At 41.6% G+C, this 26,268-nt stretch overlaps 2 pseudogenes; one reads left to right on the top strand and one right to left on the bottom strand.

Moving 5' to 3' along the window:
- Positions 1-2,533: 2,533 nt before the first annotated feature.
- Positions 2,534-4,015, bottom strand: LOC143402262 (hsc70-interacting protein pseudogene; annotated as a pseudogene).
- Positions 4,016-24,449: 20,434 nt separating this feature from the next.
- Positions 24,450-25,409, top strand: LOC143402261 (heterogeneous nuclear ribonucleoprotein A1-like; annotated as a pseudogene).
- Positions 25,410-26,268: the final 859 nt, after the last annotated feature.

The following is a 26,268-nucleotide window of genomic DNA, read 5'->3' as shown; positions in this document are numbered from 1 at the left end:
AGACAACGATGATCCCTAAGCTGGTCACTGTAACAGATGAGGTACGTGGAGACCTGCTGGTAACTGGGACTGTTGATGTTGGTGCTAAAACAAACAAAAGAGCAAAATTCCTGTCAAAATTTAAAATATCCATTCTTCAGCACCCGTTTTCCCCATACAGTGCATGCGACTCATACATACTGACTCATTATGGGACAATTATTCTACCAGGTCCTGGGGGTACAGAGATGAACAGAGGTTGTGCCATGTCCTTATGGAGCTCACATTACTACTGAAGGGGACAGCAAAAGTCCATCCAATTTGTTGTAACAGGAGAAGGCCTGGAAGTTTACAGAAATGTATATAGACCTGGGAACTAGTTGGCCGACCATTAATGACTGGATCATTGATTAATGGACAATGGGGGCTCCTGTAAAGAAGAGACCTTGGGAGGTGAGATGAGAAAGAAGGCTGGTGACAAATCCACATGGCTATCACTGATTGTCCAGTCAAGAAGCCGATGAAGAAATCAGTCATTCAACCCATCAAATTTTCCATTATATGCACATGCTCACACCCCACAGGAAAATCATCAGACCTTTAAAGAGAATTCCCACATCTTTCCCATCCTGCTGAGTTTCATAGTAACTCAGCTCCGTACCTGGCATTTCCTCCAAGTGCTCTGAGAATCCCCTGATCCAGTGATTGCAATCTCCCATGGAGACCTTCGTTAAACGTTCTGTCAGTTCTTTCTCATTCTCCCACTTCTCCTTGATACCTCTGGCTCTAGGATTAATCACTGTCCACTCCATGTGCATCACATTTAAGTAGAGAGATGGCTGTCCATCAATGCTGAAATTCCAGAATGAACCAAGGTCACTGTTTCTTTCAAGCTGACAAGACATCTTGGCCTGCAGGGTGAGAGGACCTGCAATACACAACAAAACCATCATCTCCCACTCTTTTTTTTTTTTCAGTTTGAAACCATATTTTATTTTTAACATAGCTGGAAATATCCAATAACTATATATTTTTAAGCAGAAAACTTTCTTTTCCTTCTTACAGCATCATTAGCAGAAAAAAAAGAACATTTCTCGTTTTTAGAAATGATACTGGGTCTCTAAGAAAATGAAGACTATCTGTTGTATTTGTGGAACTTAAAGTCTAAAAGCAAAGGACACATTTTCAGAAGAGTAATTTTCTTTTACCCATTTATATTCGTAATATTCCAGTATAGTTAGGTCATGTATAATTAAGTCAATCAAATCAGGAATCCAAGAAGAAACTGTTCTTCTTGAATTAAGCACAGCACACATGAGATTTTGAGCACATACATGAACAACAACAACAAAAAAGAACACAGGCAAGCCCAAATCCAAGTATAAATGGTTTTTTTTCCCAAGGGTTTTAAAAGCATGCTCCATTAGCATATGACTTTTTCTCATTTTTGTAACAGATGCAGTTCTGTTTACTCATGTAAAGGGTTAGAACCTGTATAAATATATTAGAAATGTACTACTTTATAAATGTACTCCAAGGAATTTATCATTTCCCTTATCTTTGCAGGGACAAAAGGGAAAGAGAGGTGGGGGTATGGTTGCAGTATTTAAGAAAGAGCTGAATACAATAATGAATCTTCATGGTGCCAAGAACTCCATAATGAATAATCAGGCTCTCATCTATTTTATAATTTATGTTAGATCAAGTAGTTAATTCCTTGTATGGTTACCAATAACTCAAACCTTATACTCTTCAAAATACAAAGATCAATAGGTACTTCCTAAATAGAACACCAAACACTAAAAGGAATCCTTCCTTCCAATGTTTTTTGACATCACAGATTTTGCCAGAGTGGAAGTCTAATAACATTTAAATAAGCAATCTCATGGCTAAGAAAGAACTACAGCTCTTATGGGTATTAATCCACAACTAGGATATGTATTACATATTAAATTAACCCCAGCATTAAATATGCTTTGCACAATTATGGTATGATAGCAGTGATGATGCTAGTGAGAAAAGATTATCTTTAGTTCAAGAAGAAGGGAAATACAAGAAGCAGAAAGCAGACATAGTTGGTCATTTTTTGATGAGGAAAGGTAAATTTTAAACATAGAATATAAAAAAGAAAACTACTCCCTTATTTCCCCACGGTGGAAATAATATGAAACATTTATTTGATATATTGAACAAAAACAGAGCTAAGTAATCCAACTCCATTGCAGCATAAAAAAAAAAAATCACCTCTTCAACACAGTGTAAGATTTAAATGCAACCTGCATAAGGGCACATGTCATATAAAATAGTAAGACTGCTGCTGCCTTACCAAGTACTTCCAGTCCCTACCCAGGTTAGAGTGAAATACTGGTGGTCCCAATAGTTTTATTGAAATTAATCATTTAAAAAATATTTTTAAATGACAAATCAAAATGCCTCAGTCTCAGTAACCATATATTCAACTGAAACTTTTATCTATGTAAATGAGATTTATTTACTTCCCACTAGTAAGTCTTTATTTCACTCACGTTACAGCTATGTATTTTTCATACTTAGTATCTGCCTTGCCCAATATCAAAGAAAAAATCCAAAATGATTAGTAAATAAAAATGTAGGAAATAACACCCCCTTGAGTTTTAAATATTTTTAAGGTTTAAAAAGTGTTTTAAGTTTGTAATTCCTAGTAGGAAAACATTATCTGAACGAACACCCTAATGGCAAACCATTGTAAAATGCTTCAACTGGATTTGCTGCAGAGGGGTAGGGATTATCTTCAAAGCACCCCAGCTCTCCTGATGAGGTCAGAGGTACACTGGTTTGTATTATTGCGACAGCCATTAAGTGATCTAGGTTGCTTTTCCTTCAGTAAGGGTTTTGTCAGGTGGGCATTATGCTTGACCTCCAAATTTGGCTGACAATTTACTGATGAGATTCATAACCTTTGGGTTGCTTTGATATTTTGACATATTTGCTGGGTTCTGGGCCACATCCTGGAAGGCCACCATAACTTCTGGATCCTGCATGGCTGCAAGAACCTCTGGATCACTAAGAATTCCATTGAGCCCAGGCATTCCTGCTATTCCAGGCATGCCCCCTCCCATTCCAGGCATTCCTCCAGGAAAGCCACCTGGAAAAGAGCCAAACTGAGCTCCTGCTTGTCATCTGGCTTCTTCTTCCCCCTGGGCTCTCTCATGTTCTTCTTGAGCCTTCTTAACTCTTTTTTTTTCTTTCTTTGATCTCTCGCTCTTCACGTTTTCGCTCATATTTTCTCCGATGTTCAGCAGTTTTCTGTGCCTGTGGTTGAACTTCTTTCATCATTGCACTAGCATCAGCATCATAATCCAGTTTACAGGCAAGAGCAAGATCATGGGCTGCTTCTTCCCAGTGGCCCAAAAGTCTGTGGGCTTTCCCTCGCCACTTGTAAGGCTGAGCTGAATCAGGATTTATTTCAATGGCTCTGTCACAGTCTCGAATGGCAGCATTTGGCTTCTGTAATTTGATGAAGACACTGGCTCTCTTGGCATACAGAATGGCCAAGCAAGGATTTAGCTTGATAGCATCTGTGAACAAGTCAAGGGCTTTCTGTAGTTCACCATCATTCAGGGCTTCAATGGCAGCCCCTTTCTTTTCATTTGCTTGATCCATCATCTCCTCGGTTATCTCCGCATTTTCATCTCCCATTTCTTGAGGAGCATCAGTGTCTGGTTCAATTACACCTTCATTACCAATTTCTAGATCACTTTCCTCACTTGATGGCTCATCTCTCTTCATGTTTTCTTCCGACTTCTTGCTATCTTGTTTTTTCTTCCTTGGTATTTTCTTCGGATTTAGGTTTATGAGTAGCAGGTGGTACTTTACCGCCCCCCTGCTCTCCACCCACTCTCTCAGGAAGCGCATCTCCTCGGTGTGCAGGACGCTCGGATCCTGCTTACACATTTTCACAAAGGCCCGAAGCTCGCTCACTTTGCGGGGATCCATGGTCGAGGAAAGGCAGGCGGAGGTGGCTGCGGCCCGTTCCCAGGCCCGGGCGCTGGCTCAGCGTGACGGCCCATCTCCCACTCTTGATAGATCCATCACCTCCCAATAAGTTGAGCTTTTCTCTGCACATTTAGAGGTCTGTATTCTTTTCTCTCAGATTTGCCCTTTCTTGCCCATTAAGCCCCACATCCCTCTAAGGCTGGGCCAATGTTAATCTCTTTTACACAAATACATCCAGAGCCTCCTCCACATGTGCACTCCACCCCTTCCTCTCTCCTGCTCTATCTCTTCACCCCATTCCATACTTACCCATGGTCTTATGACAAGTCCATGTCAAGCAGGATCATCCTGAGATCTTACCCCAGTTCTCTCAGCATTTCGGTCAATTGTGTCCATGTTTTGGTGGCATTCACCTCCCTTCCCAGGTGACCCAAAGGTTTGATCTTGTTGCTCTCACTGTCATACTGAAGGAAAGCGGTCTTATCCACTGAGCCCTGCACTTCACACCAGGACCCCCCAGGTCCAGACTGAGATTTGACAGTGAAGTTGAGGCAAAGAGAGTGGGTACCTGTGAGAGAAACATGGAAGTGAGGTTCAGGACAGGGAGAAGAGGACAATTAGTTCCCATCCTTCTGTGACTCCCAGACTCCCTCTGAAGGGCCAGGCTGGCAGAGGGAGGAGTCTTCATCCTAGACCGTCTCAGTCTTCTAGATCCTTATTTTGGTGTCACATTTAACTGAGGTTGTAGGATGCTCTAATGCTATCAGGGACCCCTCACAGGCACAGTGTTACCAGGAGAAAATCTGAAAGCACTTTCAGTGACCTCTACCAACTTCTGGGTACAAAAAATACAAGATAGTATCTGTCCTCCTGAAAATTAAAACCTAGCTGAACAGTCAGTATTTCCAATAGAGAGAAAAAGGAGGCATCAGGGATCACAGGTCAATTCATCATGGTCTTGGTGTTCAGGCAGGTCATCATGGAGTAGATGCAGGAACATGGCAGCAGAGGGGAGCTGCCACACAGGAGCACAGAACCTAGTCTGGTGTCCTAGGCTGGGGCCCTATGAGCTGATCATCAGATTCCAGGGAACCTCTTTAGCCAAACCACACCCTTTCCCCATTCTTTAGAAGAGGTATCCACTTATCTGTGCCCAGCATGGAGCCCCAATCTCTTCTCCCTGTTTCCAACCAGTTCTTTTTTTATTTTTTATTTTATTTTTAGTTTAGATGGACACAAAACCTTTATTTTATTTATTCATGTGGTGCTGAGGATCAAACCCAGTACCTCACACATGCAAGGCAAGTGCTCTACCACTGAGCTACAAACCCAACCCCTAACCAGTTCTTGCTAACACTTATGACTCACAGTCTTCCAAGCTTCTACTAGCAGCAGAAGTAGCAAAAGAAGATAGCTAGTGGAATATACTGGAGACATTCTATTGAGAATAAATCTCAGAGAAACAGGCAAAATTAGCCAGGCATGTGCAGGTATGCCTCTTCCCCTGGGGTGTGGGCATGCCCCAAACCTACCATTGGAGGACTAAGGACCAGTCTATTGAAATTCAATGAAGAAAAAGGTTGTCAAAGGCATGTTTAGCAGGTAATGCAAAACAGAATTACTTATTAATAGAATTCTAAAAATTAGAAATGCAGATGTTAAAAAACAAAATTCACTGTGAATACCCAGTCTCTGTAGGGGAAGCAGAGCTTGCTGGAGGTTATGTGAGTTCCTTCTACATACTGCTTCTCCTCTTTTCCCTGCCTCTTTTGCTGTCTGCTTTCTTCCCATGTCTGTATTTTCTCCCAATCTCATTCTCCTCTGTCCCATTACCTCTAACCTTTCAAAACCTTCCTCTTAACGACTAAGATCCATTTGCATTCAATACCCCACAATGAGAGATTCAGTCAATACAGAAACGAGCCCTAGAGCCCCAGAATTACCTTTTTGGTTGAGAAATAGAGGCTGACAAAGATGATCACTTTCAGGTAGATAATGATGAAAATGAACACAAGTAATTTTTAAGAATGGTCTTTTGATGGGTGGTGCAAAGGATGAACTGCACCTTGCTGAAGCAGAGGCAGTGGATTATGAAGGCAGTCCCAGTAAGGCAATGGTGGCAGTTTTGAAAAATGTCTGTGCAGTAAATAATTTCCCTTGGGGACCTGAAAATTATACCATGTATGGTCTTGATATGAAGTGTGGTTCCTGGTCTGTGCACACTGTGGAGGAAGATCCCAGGTCAGAAGCACAGAAGGATGTCAAGCTCTTCAGGAATCTGGAAAGCAGTTGGATCCTAGAAGCAGTAGCAAGGTTCAATAGAAAGCAGTAAAACTTGTTGCTGCTAAAGATGATGATTTTGTTGATGAAGAAGCTAAATAAAAGCTCTAGTGAGGAAACCTCTTTGTGACTCTCCAGCTAAAAATGCACAACAATGACATAAGAACAGGGAAGATGAAAAACCACTGACACCAAGATCAAGAGGTCAAGAATCCTCCAGAACACAGGGAAAAACTCCTGAAAAACCAAAGACCCACTTCTGCCAAAGCATAAAAACAAAAATGAAAGAAAGTACAAAAGGGTCCTTCTCTTCCCAAAATGGAAGCCAAGTTCTTCAGTTATGTGGAAAGATGTTTCTGGATGATTGATCTGGAGGCTATTCAAGATCTCTGGTATTGGAGGAAGTTTCTTTAAGAAAACAGTTTACTAGTTTGTCAAAAGTTTCTGTCTTAAATCTCTAGATACATATGATCTACTAAATTGAATCAGGAGGGCATAGAAAATTTGAATGTACCAATTTCAAACAATGATATTGAAGACACCGTCAAAATGCTATCAAGAAAGAAAAGCCTAGGACCAGATGGCCTCTCAGCCAAAATCTACCAGAATTTCAAAGAAGAACTTACACCAAATTATTTCATGAAGTAAGAAAGAAGAGGGACCTTCCAAACTCATTCTATGAATCTAATATCATCTTGATACCAAAACCAGACAAAGACACTTCAAGGGAAGAAAATTTCAGATCAATATACCTGATGAACATAGATGCAAAAATTCTTAATAAAATAATTGCAAGTAGCATATCAAAACATATAAAAAGATACTGCATCATGATCAAATGGGGTTCATTCTAGAGATGCAAGGTTGTTTCAACATATGGAAATCAATAAATGTAATTCAATAGACCTAAAGACTAGAATCATATGATTCTGTGAGTACATGCAGAAAAAGCATTTGACAAAAATCAGCATCCATTTGTGCTCAAAACAGTAGAAAAATAGGGATAATAGGAACATACCTTACCATTGTAAAAACTATCCATGCTAAACCCAAGGCCAACATCATTCTAAATGGGGAAAAAATGAAAGCATTCACTCTAAAAACTGAAACAATACAGGGATGCCCTCTTTTTCCAACTCCTATTCAACATAGTTCTTGAAACCCTAGCCAAAGCAATTAGACAAAAGAAAGAAATTAAAGGAACATAAATAGGAAAAGAAGAGCTCAAACTATTTCTATTTGCCAAGACATGATTCTACATTTATAAGACCCAAAAACTCCACCAAAAAGCATCTAAAAGTCATAAATGAATTCAGCAAAGTAAGGGGGTTTAACATTAACACCCATAAATCAATTGCATTCCTACACACCAATGATGAATCAGCTGAAAGAGAAATTAGGAAAACTATCCCATTCACAATAACCCCCCCAAAAAAAAAGAACAAACAAAAACTTGGGAATCAATCTAACAAAGAGGTTAAAGTCCTCCAAAATGAAAACCATAGAATACTAAAGAAAAAGCTGAAGAAGACCTTAGAAAATGGAAAAAAATCTTCCATGTTCTTGGATAGGCAGAATTAATATTGTCAAAACAACCATGCTACCAAAAGTGCTATACAGATTTAATGCAAGTCCTATTAAAATTCCAATGACATTCTTCATAGATATAGAAGAAGCAGTCAGAAAGTTCGGTTGGAAAAATAAGAGGCCCAGAATAGCCAAAGCAATCCTTAGTGAGAAAAGTGAAGCAGGAGGCATCACAATACCAGACCTTGAATTGTACTACAAAGCTGTAGTAATGAAAACAGCATGGTATTGGCATAAAAACATTTATGAAGAACAGTCCAGTTTGAAGGGAATATATAGAACAGAATAGAAGACACAGAGACAAACCCACATATATACAGTTATCTCATACTAGATAGAGGCACCATGAACATAAATTAGAGAAAAGACAGCCTCTTCAACAAATGGTTCTGGGAAAACTAGAAATCCATACATAGCAGAATGAAATTGACCCCCTTTCTCTCACTTTGCACAAAACGTAACTCAAAGTGGATCAAGGACCTTGATAGTAGAGCAGAGACTCTGTGCCTAGTAGAAAAAAATGTAGGCCCAACTCTCATCATGTCAGCTTAGGAACCAAATTCCTCAAGAAGACTCCTAAAGCACAAGAAGTAAAATCAAGAATCAATAAATGGGATGGCATTAAACTAAAAACCCTTTTCTCAGCAAAGGCAACAATTAAGAACACGAAGAGAGAGCTTATAGAATGGGAGAAAATATTTGCCATTTGTACCTCAGATAGAGCATTATATTCCAGGATATACAAAGAACTCAAAAAACTAAAAAAACAAAATCTATAAATGGGCAAGGGAAATGAACAGGCACTTCATAGAAGAAGAAATCCAAATGGTCAAAAACTATATGAAAAAATGTCCAACATCTCTAGCAATTAGAGAAGTGTAAATTAAAACTAAACTTAAAACAAAAAAAGATGTCCAGTGTTCTGTTTAAGTTTTTGGAATTCATCACATCAATAGACTTAAAGAATAGAATCAGGAAAAGGCCAGGAAATATATTCTTTCTGGAGTTTTCTGAAGGAATACAGCCTTACGAAGAAATGATTATTGGTTATAACCCTGTGAGTTTGGTGATTACATCTCTAGAACAATGAAAGAATATATATGTAATTTGTTATAGTAGCAATCAAAAACTGGCACAGTGTGTTTAAATAGGTCACTGAATGAGGGGGGAAAAACTCAGGTTGAGAAGGTTCAGGACTGTTCCAGCAGGTCGAGTTATTACAATTTTAAATAGGTACCTTTACAATCAAAATGGTTAAAGGGGGAAATATATATCTCTACTACATGACAATTTTAAAAATTAAATAAAGAATAAATGAATAAAGGATTCAAAAGGGGGAGGCATGGAAGGGTGTGTCATCTGAGAACTAGATGTGAGAATGACACAAGTAGATTCCTCAGGGAAGAACAGTCCAGTCTGAAAGGATGGCAGTGCAAAGGCCCTGAGGCTAGAGAATTCTGCAATATGCTGAAGACCAGCGAGTAAACACTGGAGTAGGGACTAAGTGAGCAGGGGACAGAGTAGGGAATGGTTGGCCCGACTATAGAGATACCTAGGCCTCTGGTTTTTACTCTGATCATATTCAAGTGACAAATTCAAGGGCTATGTGCCTTATTCAAGTTTCCTCATCTATTTGGTGAGACAATTCAGCAGAAGGATTATTATAGCCTGAATATTTGAGTTGCCCTTAAATTTATATGTTGAAACCTAATCAACAATGTGTATTAGGGATTTAGGGTAAAGAGAGAGAAATATGGAATCTTAAGGGAAACACCCTCAAGCCACTGAAGTGCAGAATCATGCCACCGAGATGCAGAAGACACAGTTGCAATCCTTGGCCCATGCCCTTGTAAAATGAGGGAAATACACAAGTGCAGGAAAACTGGGGAGAAATTTTGCAGCCCCACCCTGGATCCACCTCCACTCCAGCCTCTGGAACAGCTCTTCTCTAAATATTGGGCCCCCAGCTCAAGTCAGGGCTGCTCCTCACTCAAGTCAGCTGCGTTCTCCCTTGGATGTGTATCTACCTTCCTAAATAAAGTCCAGTCTATGTCTTTGTCTGGCTCATGCTGAAATTCTTCTCTGATGCATATGCCAAGAACCCAGCTAGTCCTGAGCCGAGTCAGCCTGCTTCTGGGAATCCTCAGACCCCTTCTCCAGAAACTTCTTCTCCTGTGACAAAGTCATTGGTTGGTGGTTAGGTTGTTGGGAGTGGTGACTGAAGTATGGGTCTTGAACTGTCCTGTGACAGAGGTGATGCCTCTCTTGGGAACTCTCAGGGAGAAGGTGCTATTGAGATAGCCCAGTTGCTGTGGTGACACCCTGTTCAATAGGAGGTTGTTAGCCACAGAGGTATCCAGTTCTTGACCTTGAGATTCAGGTGCCAGCTGCTCAGAGGTAGAAAGTTATGGGTGCAAGCTAATTATCATAATTGGGCTGCTCATAGCTATGATCTTGATTCTGCTTGCTTTAAAGAAACTTTCTCACAAAACCCTTTTAATGATAAAACATATAATAAATGTGCTGAGCTGACTCATGGTCACTGCATTCCACCAGAGTGTTATATCTACCAGGTCCCAGCTTTTTCTCTCCTTCTGTGTCTGTCTTTTTTTTTTTTTTTTTATGGTGCTAGGTATGAAATCCAGGACCTGTGTATGCAATGCAAGCACTCTACCATCTATTTGCCTTTTCTAATCCCCTATTGCCCCTTGTCCGGTTTCCTGAATTAACTGCAGTGCAGGTCGCAGCATTAGGCCATGAAGATGGAGTCCCTTAAGAATAAAATTAGTTTGCTTTTAAACGAGAAGGTAGGGGTTGGAGTTGTGGCTCAGTGGTAAAATGCTTGCCTTGCACATGTGAAGCACTGGGTTTGATCCTCAGCACCACATAAAAATAAATAATTAAATTAAAGTTATTATATCCATCTACAAGTAAAAAAAATATATATATATATATAAAGACAAAGTTGCTGTAGGGATTCCCCTTGCCCACTTTTGCCAAGAATGAGTTCTGTATGGTGAAATAATGATGAGACCCATGAATGGGACAACTCCAGAGTGCACCAAGGCCAGAGTGCACCTTCTGGGCTGGGATGCTAGTTTTCCTAGAAGATTGTGCACTCGCTCCATTTCCAGGCCACTTCCAAGATGGGTGTGGGGAATGGGAATGGGTCATGTTAACATGCCATAAATCTCACTGTTCTTACTGAAATTTGGCCATTTTTCTTGAATAAATGCTCCTCACGTTGGTGTAAGTTTTGGTTAATTTTCAGAGGCCTGATGAAGCTGATTGTTGAAAACATTTGTACCTGTTCTCAATGGTTTTATGAGGAACAGATTTTTAGGCATCCTCACTATACCATTCCAGAAGGCCTGGACTTAGACCAGGATAAAAAGCTTCTGCACAGCAAAGGAAACAATTTTCAGTGTGAAGAGACACTATACTGAATGGAAGAAGATGTGTGTAAATGGCACATCTGATGAGAGGTTAATATCCAGACTACATAAGGAACTAAAAAAAATAAAATAACAACCCAACAACCTGATAAAAAATGGAGAAAAATCTGAACAAACATTTCTCAGAAGAGACACACAAATAGCCAACAGGCATATGCAAAAGTACTCAGTACCACAAATTGTCTTTGAAATGCAGATCATAACTACAATGAGACATCATTTCCCTCCACTAAGAATGGTCATTATTAAATACACAAAAGATAATAAGTGCTGGCTTGGAACCCTTATATACTATTGGTGGGAATGTCAATTCATAGAGCCACTAGGAAAAGCAGTATGGAGTGTCCTCAAAAAATTAAAAAATAACACCAGGATATGATCCAGGAATTCCTCTACTGGGTATTAGCCAAAGGAAATAAATATAGTCTATCAAAGACATCTGCACTCCCATGTTTATTGTAGCACTATTCACAAAGGCCAAAGAACAGAAACAATCTACTGATGAACAGATAATGACCATGTGATTCATAACACACACTAGAATACTATTCATCCATAAAATGGACAAAACCCTGTCATCTTCAACACAATTAATGGAAATGGAGATCATCATGTTAAAGAAGTAAGTCAGGCACAGGAAGACTAGTACCATATGATCTCACTTGGAGATAGAATCCAAAAAAGTTAATCCCAAAAGTTGAGAATTGAATGGTGGTTACCAGAGGCTGTATATGGTAAATGACAAGGAGGGTTGGGGAAAGGTTGACTGATGGGTCCTAAGTTACAGTTACAGTTATGTAGGAGTAAGAAGTTCTGGTGTGCTATGACACAGTGGGGTGACTATAGACAACAACAACTTTTAGCTATCTCAAGTAGCTAAAAGAAAGGATTTTGAAAGTTTTCACCATAAAGAAATGATAAATGCTTGTAGCAACAGATACATTTAATACATTTAACAGTATTAAAACTTCACATGGCACCTCCTTTAATATATATATAATTTTATGTTTATATGTAGCAATTAAAAATAAAACAAAGTAAAAAACCTGGCAACAAGGGCACCAACATTGTCTAGGAGGTCACTGATGATGACTGCTAAGGGCCGAGGTGCTTGCTGGGTGACAGAATTCCAGAACTGGGCTCTGAGCAAGTAATGGAGAAGAAAAATTCTGGTAACACAGAACCCAAATGGACGTGATGAACAGGTGGAAGGAAAGAGTCTGCACATTCTTAGAAGCAGAAAGCCAGCCTGGGCTGAGAGATCACAGGGTACCTCATGACAAAGCATCTGGGCAGGCAACCAGATTCTGAGTTCAAGAAGTGAAACAAAACCCAAGGATGGCTGACGGCCGCCAAAGTCTGGCTGTTGGCTCAGTTTCCAGACCTCAGCCATGTCTCAGAGCCTGAACTCATTCCTAGGAGGAGAGGCCAGGGTCCTATCAGGAGGGACCCTTCAACCACAGAGCCAATCAGTGTCCCCTTTCAGCCTGTCCCACAGGGCCATCCACCCATTCAGTTGGGTCTGTGTGCATAGAGACAGAGAAAACATGCAGACATTCATCCTGGAGGCAGTGTGAGCTGCCCTCATGCCCAGGCATCTGAAGTATCACATGGCCTCCTGGTACTGACAAGGTAGGTGCATGTGGGGCCAGGAATGAATGGACCTGTCTCAGGTCCTGCTCACAGAGTTCTGGGACCACAGACCCACTCAATGGTCATTTCAAATTCCTTCAATTTGTAACTGAAATGAATCATCCATGGGCTTAGTGAGTCACTTGTGAGGTCAGGGCTTTCCCCAGTAGTGAAGGCCAAGTACGATCTTCTGACAATGCCTTGTCCAGGCAGTTTGTTTAAAATAGTATCTCATCCTGGAGGACAAACATTTGTCCTCTACTTAGTGCAACACCTCACCCTCAGCTCACACCTGTGACTTCAGGAAGGTACCCTACTGCCCAATGAACCAAGGAATCCACTGGGTAGCAAATGGTGTGTTTTGGGGGATAGTCAGCCCCAATCTACAGGAACCCCTCCTAAAAACCAGTCCAACCTGAAGCCACAGGAACATAGGACCTACGTCTCCCTATGAATTATGCATCTGAAGAACTATTTGGGGAAGACAACCTGGGAATGGGCACCAACATTGGAGACACTCTAATCTAGGGTCAGATGACTAGGACAGTGGGCAAATCCAGTGCCCCATTCATTATTATGTTGTCTTTAGTTCCTCTCACAGTAAAGCAGAATTGAGTACTTGATATAGAGACAGGTATAGTGTGTCCTGCAGAGTTGAAAGTGCTTACTGTCTGCCTTTACTGTCTGCAATGTGTGCCTACTTTATACCACTATAAGATGTTGGCTCCCCAAGAGATAGACTAGATGGGCCTAGTATCCAAGGTCAGGAGTCTATAGATGCCCCCACAACAGAAACGTACAGATGACACATTTGCTGTTAGACAGTTGAGGATGGTGGGAACATGATGTCAAGAGAATAATTGAATAATAATTATAAAATGTCCCACTGTGCTGACCCCCATATGCTTTCTTTGCTAAAAAGCAATTTATCTAACTCTACTGGACAGGATATGTCACATTCCTCAGCAAACTACCTGTTATCTGCAAGAAATGTAGGCAGGAAGTAACATTGATAAGAGGAACCCAAGTTACTTTGAAGGGAGAGCTATGTGAAGGGTGTTTCATATAAAGATTTTGGAATATAAAGATAATTCCTCCTAACCATAAAACCTATAAAAATGATTAAAATTCCATTTAGAACCAGTCAGCATGGGCCAAGGAGAGAGAGTTGTCATGGCAATGCTAACTTGAACTCTGATGTCACCCTGATGTCAGTCAAAAGCCAAGAGGTGGGCTGGGGTTGTAACTCAGAGGTAGAGCGCTCGCCTAGCATGTGCAGGGCCCTGGGTTCGATTCTCAGCACCACATAAAAATAAATAAAGGTATTGTGTCCAACTACACCTAAAAATAAATAAATAAATAAATAAATATTAAAAAAAGGCCAAGAGATGGGCCTGGGCAGGACTCTCTGGAAACTTTCCTGGGATCCCCAATACAACTGGAGCACAGGAGAGGCAGGTTGTCTCTTTCCTCTCTGAGAGAACCCACTCTCTCCCTTGAGAGTGTTGCCTTTCCCTTTTCCTATCTCTTTAATAAACTCATTTTTGTTATTCTGGCAAAATGTCTGAAATCTTTAGGGCTTGATCAAAAGAATTGGGGTTTGAAGAGGAAGTCTTTGCACTATCTGTTTCTTATTTGACCCCAGCTCTGTACCATTACCAAGGTCATACTTGGAAAAATGGGGCCCCCTCCTCTTGCTTTAGGATCTGTGGGTGAGGTGGGGATGTTTGCAGGGTATGTCCTCAGGCAGAGGCATATGGTGCCAGGTGGTGGTGGAGGAGGTTAGGGTCCCTAGGTGGATGGGAAGGTAGGAAGGCCCTGGATAGGGGCATGGCTAGATAAGAAGAGCAGTGAAGGGAGGTGAGCTGGGTGGTGGCTCACTGAATCACAGAAAAGGGATTGTGGCTCTGTGGGCGCATGTGCTGAGATCCCCAGGCAAAGTGTGGTGGGAAGTTCAAGGGTCAACAGCCTTGGGATGAGAGTCTGTAGAGCAGAGCCGGGCCTAGGGATATCTGTTGTCCTAACCTTGTGGGGTCACGCCTCTGTGCACCTGGCCCTGGTGGCTGTGGCTCTGGCACTGATTTGGGGAGACAGCGGAGGGGCTGGGAGACATCACCAGGGATTGCCAGCTTGCATTCTCCTTTCCTCTTGCCCCTCCCACCTCCTGCTCTTACTTTTTTCTTTCCAGCTCCTCTCAATGGCCTGAGGATGAGAACCAGACAAGATACAACTTAAGGGGTGGCGGAAAGTCATGTGACAGGCGTCACGTATGTACACCTGATGGCAGGACTGAGCCTCGGCCCCCTCCTCAGGCCCCTCCACCGCCCCCGCAGGCTCAGTCCCACCTGGTCCAAGTCCTCTTCAGTTGAACTCACCGGTCCGCGCCGCCCAGAAACAGTCGGGCAGTAGAAGCAGAGCTAGGGTGACAGAAGAGAGCAGCCAGGTGAGGGTATCCAGAGCCACGTGTGGATTACTCTGGAGCGCGAGGGGGTGCCGGTGTGTGCTGGCCGCTTTTTAAAAGATCCGCGGGCGCGGGGCAGAGAGCGGAGCTGGGCGTGGAGACTTCTATACAGAGGGCTAAGGCCGGTTTCGAGGCAGGAGGCAGGAGGCAGGAGGCAGGACGAGGCGGGAAGCTGGATGCTAGGCGGGTGGCCGGTAGCACAGACCTTCTGTGGGCGCAGCGGGAAGAGGGGTGCTGGATGGTCCCGAGGAGCTGGGGGCAGGGGGCGGAGCTGGGGCAGGGGGCGGAGCTGGGGCAAGGAGTGGGGCTCAGGGGGCGGAGCGGGGAGCAGGGGGGAGCGGGGTTGGGGCGGAGTGGGGAGCGGGGAGCAGGGAATTTGTGCATGCTGGTAAGGGCGGGCAGGGGGTGCTGGGAATTTCTGGGTGCGGATGGGGCGCGGGGGTGTGGGCCGGGCTGGGCACGGTGGTGGGGGTGCATCCCGGAGACTTTCTAGGCCTCCGCTTCAGTACTTTACTGGCAAATTTTAGACTTTTCACTGAACGGACTGAGGCCGCTTTCCCTTGATTTCTCCATCATCGTTTCTAGTCTCCGCCTTTTTCTTTTCCATAAAAATGGTTTTATCAAAGTAGAATCATACCATTCGTGCCTTCATACATCTTCATGTACTTCATCATCACCCTGAGCACATGTATGAAGACACGAATGGTGTGACTCCACTTTGCATACAACCAGAGATATGAAAAAGTGCTCTATATGTGTAGTATGAATTGTAATGCATTCTGCTGTCACATATAACAAAATAAAAATAAATAAACTAAAAAAAATTAAAATGGTTTTATCAAAAACATGTTTTGCAAGTCTTTTCTTCCCAATCGAGTTGTGCTGTTTTTTCTTTTTTCTTTTTCTTTCTTTTTTTCTTTTTCTTACACGTATGTTTAAAAGAGCACAGCAGTTTTTGTTTGTTTAAAAGAGCACAGCAGTCTAGTGGTAACGTCCTGTCAGGCAGCTGTTGCTTTACTTGGTGGGGAGGTGGGTGAGGAGCAGGCGCCCACTCAGATCCTGGAACCTGGCCCAGGGAAGCTAGGGCAGAGAAGTGGGCCCAGCTTAGTCATGTCCATCACACTCTGCTTTCCTTTGCTACCAAAGCCTTTAAGCTTCTGAGCTGGGACCATGTTCTTGTTCTAATTTGACAATAAACTAGGTTGATTGTCGGACACTGCAGAATCAGGGGAGTTGATAACTAATACTAGTGGCTTTTCAAATACATTTATTTTTCGACATCAGACAGGAAAATTTGGAACGAGTTTGGAAACACTTCTCGTTAGGGAAAGGAGAGCTGTGTCTAGTATTAATGCTTATTTTCAAAGAAAATATGGATACATTCAGCTGTTCTCAGTATATATCTTAAAATATTACATCTTAAAGATCCTTCCAGACTAGCTCATTTTATAAGTACTTTTCTTTTTCCCTCTGCATGGCATCTATGGACTGTCCATCAAATTTATATGCAGCCAGCTCTTTGATGAAGATTAAGATGGTCTCCCATTAGTTACTTTAGCAAAAAGAGAACATTGCAATAACCATACATGTATAAACCTGTATACAATTTCCTAGAATAAAATGCTGTGCAAATTGATCCAATTTAAAAGTGCATCATTTCATCCAGGGCAACTTTTTTGTAAAAACTTGTAATTGTTAAGACCCAGCATTGACAAGGGAAGTGAAATTGTTACTATGGTAGGAATGCAAAGCGGTCCAATTTTTCTCAACAAGAATGTGACAGTATTCATAGTGAGCCTAAAAGTAACAAAATTTCCAGTGGAGAATAGATTCCCATGTGTTGAAATTGAGTTAAGACACCCTGGGAGGATAACAAATAATCCCATAAAATTTTTTATCTTGAGAGTGTGGCTAATGCCAGAGGGTGCAGGCTTGCATGGGAGAGAACTTTATGTAGGCTATAGGCTATATTTCACTCTATTTAAAAAATTTGGGGGGGCTGGGGATGTGGCTCAAGTGGTAGGCTCTCATCTGGAATGCGTGAGGCACTGGGTTCGAGCCTCAGCTTCACATAAAAATAAAATAAATATATTGTGTCCACCTAGAGCTAAAAAATAAGGATTTAAAAAATTTTTTTAGTTGTATATGGATTCAATGCCTTTATTTGTTTTTATGTGGTCCTAGGATTGAACCCAGTGCCTCACACTTGCAAGGCAAGTGCTCTACCACTGAGCTACAACTCCAGCCCCTATAGGCTATATTTTAATTGAGTGTGAAATGTGAAAAAAATATATGTATATATATATTTTGGGGGGGGTAACAGGGATTGAACCCAGGGGCACTTAAACTAGTGAGCCACATCCCCAGCCCTTTTTATATTTTATTTAGAGAGGGTCTCACTAAGTTGCTTACTTAGGGCCTCACTAAATTGGTGAGACTGGCTTTGAACTTGCAATCTTCCTGCCTCAGCCTCCTGAACTGCTATAGGCATGAGCCACCACACCCAGCTCTCTTTTATTTTTAATTGGCTGAAACTTCAATTTTTATTATTTTAAAAAATGGACAGATAATATTGTGTATATTTGTCATGTACACTATAAAGTACGTATATTTACTCCATTCTTCCTAGTTAACTTTGACCTGTGAGGTTTTCCAAGAGGCATCCTATTCAGAAAGTCCCATCAGACTATCTGGATTGGTCTCTCTGCAGAACCTGTTGGATCACTAGTTACCACTATGTGACCAGGATTGCCACAACTGCCCAGCCCAGGTCAGAATTTTACAGTGTTCCCCGGGCCAGAGCATAGGGCAACCACCAAGATCTGCACATCTTTTGCTGTGAGCTCTCTTCTGTCTTTTTTTTTTTATAGTTGCTACAGTTGACCCAATTTTGAAAGGTTTCTCAATGTTTTTAGTGGGGCGAGACTGGGGCCTGCCTCTTGTGAAGGGCTCCAGATGGTGGTGAAGCTGAATGTCCACCTCCACCTCACATTTTCCACTGTAGAAACCCTTGTGTGTAGGGGGACGGGCTGTGTGTGGTTTCATTCCAGCTGGGGAAGGGAGAACATGGGAAAAGCAAATGGTCTCTCTTACCACTTGAACCCTGCTTTTCTGGATTTAAATGTTTGTCTCTGGTCACTCTTGTCTGTGGATATTTGTGGGGTGAATTTGTATGGGAGGGGCAGGATGAAGCTGAAGCACTTCTACCTGGCTATCTTCCTGATGTCACTCACACTAATTATCTTTGGGTTGTTAATGTGCATGTAAGTTAATTTTGTTATTTATATATTCTTACTTTTCAAATGGCGTGTGATCAGTATGAATCAATTTTACAGTCAGAAATTACAATAATTGGTTATAAACCTCCCTTCAATGTCTGGTCCTTTCCATGTTTTTCTGATCACCATCCCTTGCTTCAGACTGGGTGCCACTCTTGTATTGCCATTCATGTTTGGCAGCTTCAAGCACTGAATGATTTTTTGCCTAACTTTAATAGAGACAAGAATTCTAGTGTTCAGCCAAGTGGAGTGAATCTTGGACTTAGAGGAAGAGAGTAGACCTGGTAACAGGAAAATGGGAGTGCTGGGTGCGGGCAGAGAGCCAGGATAAAGACAGTCCTCAGTGTTCTCAGTGAGTTCTAATTTCCCGGTCAAGTAAGTTCCATTCCTGGACTATGATGAATGTGCACACAGTAAGACTGAACAGTATTCATGTTTCAGACGAACTTGAATAGTGGACTAACCTTATGGAAAATATTAGGTAATACCATTTTCATAGTTTTACTTTTAAAAATTATTTTATTTTTATGTGATGCTAAGTATGAAAACCGGTGCCTTGCACATGCTAGGCAAGTGCTCTGCCACCAAGTTACAGCCCCAGTCTGTGGTTTTACATTTTTTAAAATAAGTTTTTATATTTGTAGATGGACACAATACCTTTATCTTATTTAGTATTATGTGATGCTAAGTGTCAAACCCAGTGCCTTCCACATATAAGGAAGTACTGTTAGTTGCGGAGCAGGCTGAACAAATGTTAGCTATGGGGCAGGCTGAACACTGGACCCTCACCTGTCTGGTTCCCACCCTTCATTAGCCCTTCCTTTTGGGGTGATTATTTGGCACCTTTTCCCTTTACTTCCTCTTGTTGTTTTTTAATTTGAAACCCACACCTAGCCCATGCCCAATCTGCTTGAAGGCAGAAGATGACACCCTTATCAACTACAGTGTGACCCAATCACTGTGCACCAACAAGACAGCTAGCACAGCAAAGGGCTATAAAAACCTTCTCCTGCTGGGCCTTCTCTCTCTCTCCTCTTTTTCTCAGTCAATCAGACACTGCTGCAATCAAGATCCCTTGATTGCTCCGAGTGTCATGATTACTTTCCTTTCACCATGAATAGGTATAAACCTGTCTAAGAGAAAGACAGTTTACTGTAACACAGTCTTACCTTTGAATGGTTTTGCTGGATTATTATACAATTTGGAAGTTGAAGTAGGTCTGTCAGGGCTAAAGTATATGAAGGATCCTGTATGGACTGGCACTTAGGAAGATCAGGGTTCTCAACCATCCGGAACTAAGTGGAAGGTGCCAAAGGCGTTGCTGCTGGTGTGCAAGGATAGCAAGACACCAGAGGAAAGGGTCAAAAGGTTTCAGTCTTTAAACCCAGAGCTGCCACTCCTAGCACTGTTCCTCATCCTGGCCCCTGTCAGCTGCAGGTCATCTCACTGTGGGTCACGGACACCAGCCCTAAACCTGGGGAAAAATCACAGAAAACTGCCTGGGCTGTACAACAATAGGCTAAGAAAGCCTGGCCTCTGTCCTGCCTTTCTGCCCCTTTTGTTTTGGTGTGTGTGTGGGGGGTGGAGGTCGCTGGCTACAAAGGATGTGATAGTAGGTCCCAGCTCTGTCAGTTTATGACCTGGGGACAGGAAGTCTCCACTGTTAAGATCTGACAGGACACCCCATTTGGCCAGGAGATATTCATCACTGGGACAAGTAGTTCTTGCTACAACACTATCCCATAAACTAAAAGTCTGGGGAGTCTGACAGGACAAATAACTGCACCCAGAAAAGAAAAAGGCAGAGACTACGGACAACCTGTGTTTCATAGGCAGCCTCTGCAAAGGGATCTTCAAGAACTCCTAAAGAGAAAAATGGAAAGGGCTTCTTGCATTGCATATCAGTCTGCCTAGTATAAGAAAAGGCCCAAAAGGAGCCTCTGGGTACAAGTGACAGTGGGGAACTCACTTAAAGTTGATGGCATTGTGATAGTCTTCATGGAAACAGGTCAGGTTCAAAAATGTCATTGAAAGCAACATAGGAGAAAAAAGATTAAATCATAATTTTTGTATATGTTGGATTGTCCAACCCTCTCCTGGGATGAAATTTGTTGTGTAAATTAAATGCACGGATAATATTCATAAAGATTGTTTCAGAATATGAATTTTAAAAAGATTCCAAAACTAGTAAAGATAAAAGAAAATTACAAGTATAGAAATATCTTTTAGTATGAAAAATTAGAAGGTAAGAGAAATGTTTCTGAATGAGAAAATATTTTGTCTGGTAAAGTAATATTCTTATGCTAACATCCAAGATTAAAGATGACAAAACTAAGGATCTAATGTTGTGAATGTCTAAGTAAGTTGCAGAAAGTTTGGGGAAGGTAAATCTCAAAAATTTAATGTGTGTGTTTAAATTGGCTATAATTTAACTATCAAGATAATTTTATTCTATTTGTTGGGCTTGTGGAAACTAAGTCTTAAAGTAATTAGGGTTTGTATCTGTTTGAAAGTCTGAAATAATTACTTTGTAACTGGTTAAACAAACAACTGTTACTTAAACCTACCAATATATATGACACCCTAAGTATATGTGACTAGGTATATGTATTCATTATACCTAGTCACATATACTGAGAACTATGGCTATCTAAGCCTTGTCTAAATGTTATGCAAAAATTTATAAAATGAGGGGCTGGGGTTGTAGCTTAGCAGTAGAGCAGAGACCCTGAGTTCTTTCCTGAGCACCACATAAAAACAAATAAACAAATAAACAAACAAACAAAATAAAGGTATTGTGTCTAACTACAACTTAAAATAAATATTTTTTTAAAAGTTTATAAAATGAAAGTATATGAAAGTTTACTGACAAGATAACCACTAACTGCTCTCTTTTATACATTGTATCTGACATTGAAGGACCATGCTCTCAACTGAAGACCTGTCTTATATATGTTTGCTTTGAGTAAGTCAATTTCTTATCATTAACCCTGTTTCCTAAATGTATAAGAAATTTAAGGCTATTGATTTTGTTAATACATGCAGACCTGTGATTACTGTTACTATACACTCTGGATTCTAAATTGCACTTTAAAGTTAAACTTAGTTGAATGCAAAGCTTTGCCAAGTTGGTGTTCTCCAAACTAAAATTAAGTGTGGCAAAATCTCTGATTTGTATAAAAATAACAAATTTGGTTGGTATTCATTCATATCATTTGAGGTTTTATAGCTGGACCAAGTAACATGTTGAATAAGTTATATATACAATTTGGTGTTAATCTTCACATTGGAATTGGAATTTAAATACATTTTTGGAAGCTAATAATGAGAGCCTGATCTGTTTAAAGGTGAAATTGTAAAACAAGGAAGCATTTTGCTGCTTTTTTTCACAAAAAGAAAGTTAAAATTTCTCTTAGTCTTTCTTTAATTTATGTTTCAGATGTAATTTTGTGTTGTGTTATTTGTCAGGATCCCCACCTTACCTGAAATAAGAGTCTGCATCCCACCTTACTACATGTTAGAATGGCTGCAAAATAGGCTAGACTTGAGATCATTTAGAGTTGTGATAGGTGGGATTATCTAGAGTTTGACGATAGCTCCAGTCCGGTGGGTGCCAGACTGGTTGACTGGGCAAGTTGATAGCAAGATGCCCTCACACCCTCTTACAACCTTCTGACCAGCTCCATCTGTCCCTGGACACTTCAGGACTAGTGGTGCTGGGAAACTTGGCTCTCTCCAGCATTTCTAACCAATGCTTCCCCCAGGCAAAATGCCCCTAGTCTGTGAAGTTTCACAGGATTGCCTGGACATGAATGAACCATGCAGACCCACTCACTATCTGAGAGATAAGGATGTAAGATACCCCAGGCTCAGTCATGTTGCAGTCCCAGGATCTGAACACCATTTCACCTTGCAGAAAGACCATGAGGGATGTGCTCAAAGGAGGGACCCTGCAAAGAATTGGCAAGATGGTGGCCACCAGCACTCCCAGCTGGAGGACCTTAGGGCAGTCAAACCCTAGGCACCCTGGCACGGGACCTCCAGGTCTTGGCTGGTGTCCCCAGACAGAGTTGGCTGCACCATGAGACGGTGGTGGCAGCAAACCTGCAAGCATCCTGCCCCCCATCCCCCAGGCACTGGCCAGTGTCTCAAGATGGAGATGGCTGTGTGCAATCAAACCTGCAGGCAACTTGGCAATGGACCTCTGGGTGCGGGTGGAAGCAGCAGGACTACTAATTGAAAGTGAGGTCAAGTTGAGGTTATTGCGGTTAAAACAACAACAATAAAAAATCACTATCAAGGGTGAAGTTCACTGGGGTAAAATTTCATACCTTAAGTACAAGAACATTTGTTTTGAGCCAGCAAAATGTTTGAGATTGCAATCTAGACTACCTGTTAAGAGTGATCCTTACATTCTACTTATATGAACCAATTTAGCAGTTTCGCTGGTTTTTGTTTTGTTTTGTTTTTTTACTCTATAATATGAAAGAAGTATAAAATATCATTCATTCTCTACCAAGACTTTTTGGTCAGAGTTCTGCAGGGAATCAGAACCAAGAGACTTATTGTAGAAATTGGCTTATGGGTTATGGAGCCAAGAAATTTTAGTGTTTATCTGCAGGCAGGAGAATCAGAAAAGCAAGGGGTATAATTTGGTTTGAACCAAAGACCTGGGACTGAGGGCTGATAGTTTAAGTCCTGATCTGAGTCATGGAGACTGAGAAATAGTGAAGGTTTGTCATATCCCAGAACCAGGAAAGATGGACATCTCAGATCATGCGGAGGAATTCACCCTTCCTTTGACTTTTGGTTTTGTTGAGCCCCTGAAAGGACTGGATGATGCCTGCTTTTACTAAGAAGGGAGACTTTGCTCAGTCTACTGCTTTGAGAGCAAATCTTTGCCAGAATCCCTCTCAGAATACCACCCAGAAATAATGTTTTACCAGCTATCAGGGTATTCCTTAGGCAGTGTGTTGACACATAAAATTAACCACCACATTCATTGCATTAAAAAACTGTCAACTCATTAAAAATTGTTTAAAAAACAGAGATGTTTATTTAAGTACAACAAAACATATAAAGAGTCCCTGAAGTTAAAAATTAAGTCTGCCATGGTATTTTACAAACAGTATTGCTTGCACCCTCAAGGTTGTTAGCTTTCCATCACTGTGAGGAAACTACTGAAGACGGTAAACTAAAGGAGGAAAGATTAACTTCTGGCTCACTGTTTCAGAATTTTTAGTCCAAGTTTGATTGACTGCATTGCTTTAGGGTCTGAGGTAAGGCAGAATATCCTGGCAGTAGGATCTGTGGCAAAAGAGAGTGCTCCCTTTATGGTAGCAATGGTAAATAATTTATTCTTTTTGAAAGTAGAGACAGGTGGGGAAAGCGAGACAGAGAAGAGAGGAAAGAGAGGGAGGAAGGGGCCTGGGACACAAAGAGCCCTTCAGAGAGTGACCCAACTCCTGTCCTCATAAAGTTTTCTCACTTCTCAATAGCACCAGAGTCAAATACATGGATCTTTGGGGGACACCCCAGTTCTAAACGATAACAAAGGTCAACTCAAGGTGCAGAGAAATATTTGATTACACAAACCAAGATGGAAACTGTTGAGATTTCTTGTTCCAATAGCCAGAGGCTAAGTGTACATTTCCACAGGTTAGCGAAGGACACGGCTTATCACGTTAACGAAAAGTGCAGAATTGAACTATCACAAAACACAATAAAAAGCTCAAAGTTGGCTTTTCTGCCCGTGGATGCAGCAGAAAAAGCATCGTTAAAGTCTCTCTTCCTGCTGCCATCATGTCTAAATCAGTGTCCCCTAAAGAGCCCGAACAGCTGTGGAAGCTATTCATTGGAGGGCTGAGCTTTGAAACAACTGATGAAAGTCTGAGAAGCCATTTTGAGCAATGGGGAGCACTCACGGACTGTGTGATTGTGAGACACCCAAACACCAAGCGCTCCAGAGGCTTTGGGTTTGTCACTTGTGCCACTGTGGAGGAAGTGGATGCAGCCATGAATGCAAGACCACACAAGGTAGATAAAAGAGTTGTGGAACCAAAGAGAGCTGTCTCAAGAGAAGATTCTCAAAGACCGGGGGCCCACTGAACTGTGAAAAAGATCTTTGTTGGTGGCATTAAAGAAGTCACTGAAGAACATCACCTACGAGATTATTTTGAACAGTATGGGAAAATTTAAGTTATTGAAATCATGACTGACCAAGGCAGTGGAAAAAAAGGGGGCTTTGCTTTTGTAACTTTTGATGACCATGACTCTATGGATAAGATTGTCATTCAAAAATACCATACTGTGAATGGCCACAACTGTGAAGTGAGGAAAGCCCTGTCAAAGCAAAAGGTGGCTAGTGCCTCATCTAGCCAAAGAGGTCGAAGTGGTTCTGGAAACTGGTGGTGATTGTGGAGGTGGTCTTGGTGGAAATGACAATTTTGGTCATGGAGGGAACTTCAGTGGTAATGGTGGCTTTGGTGGCAGCCATGATAGTGGTGGATATGGTGGCAGTGGGGATGGCTACAATGGATTTGGTAATGATGGAAGCAATTTTGGAGATGGTGGAAGCTACAATGATTCTGGGAGTTATAACAATCAGTCATCAAATTTTGGACCCTTGAAGGGTGGAAACTTTGGAGGCAGAAGCTCTGGACCTTATGGTGGTAGAGGCCAATATTTGCCAAACCATGAAACCATGATGGTAATGGCGGTTCCAGCAGCAGCAGTAGCCATGGCAGTGGCAGACGGTTTTAATACTGCCAGGAAACAAAACTTAGCAGGAGAGGAGAGCCAGAGAAGTGACAGGGAAGCTAAAGGTTACAATAGATTTGTGAACTCAGCCAAGCAGTGTTGGCAGGGCCTAGCTGCTACAAAGAAGACATGGTTTAGACAATACTCATATGTATGGGCAAAAAACTCAAGGGCTATACTTGCGACTAATTGTACAACAGGTTATTTTTAGTTAGTGTTCTGTGAAAAGTTCAAAGCATTCCACAAAGGGTATTAATCTACTTTGTTTTTGGCACCCGTGCTGTTGATTGCTAAATGTAATAGTCTGATCATGACGCTGAATAAATGTCTTTAAAAAAAAAAAAGCTCAAAGTTGAAGTTACAGGATCTTCATGAGGGTCATCATATCCTGGGGTAGCAGGAATCAATGGGTGGCAAAGAAAAGGTGGGTGTGGCTGCTGCAATGGACAGGAGAGTGAAAGCAGCTATCAGAATAGTCCACCTCTGGCAAAAGAGGGTATAGGCCCATTGTGTCCCTAAAAGTGAAATACCTGAGGGTCTTCTAAATCCTGACTGGATGTGAATAAGCAAAAGAACCATATATAAATTAGGGGTTTGTTTGAGCCATTAAGGCACAGAAGCCACTTTTCTGGGAACTCCTGGGTGAAATTCCCCAGTTCAAGAAAGCCCAGATCATGCTGGCCCTTGTCTTGGCTCACAGCTTTAGGACCAAACAACCTATTTCCTTCAAGATCCCTGCAACACCAAGAAACAAGCACCGAAACAAGCCTCCTACCACATTGAAAACTATCTACTGACCCCCTTGATCTGTACCACGATAAATAAGACAAGCATGGGCCTATTCTTTGTTAGAAGTCAGACC

This window comes from Callospermophilus lateralis, chromosome 6 (assembly GCF_048772815.1).
Source record: "Callospermophilus lateralis isolate mCalLat2 chromosome 6, mCalLat2.hap1, whole genome shotgun sequence".
In the NCBI taxonomy this organism is placed as follows: Eukaryota; Metazoa; Chordata; class Mammalia; order Rodentia; family Sciuridae; genus Callospermophilus; species Callospermophilus lateralis.
Note: the sequence above shows the minus strand (reverse complement) of the source record. Positions and strands in the feature narration are given on the sequence as shown.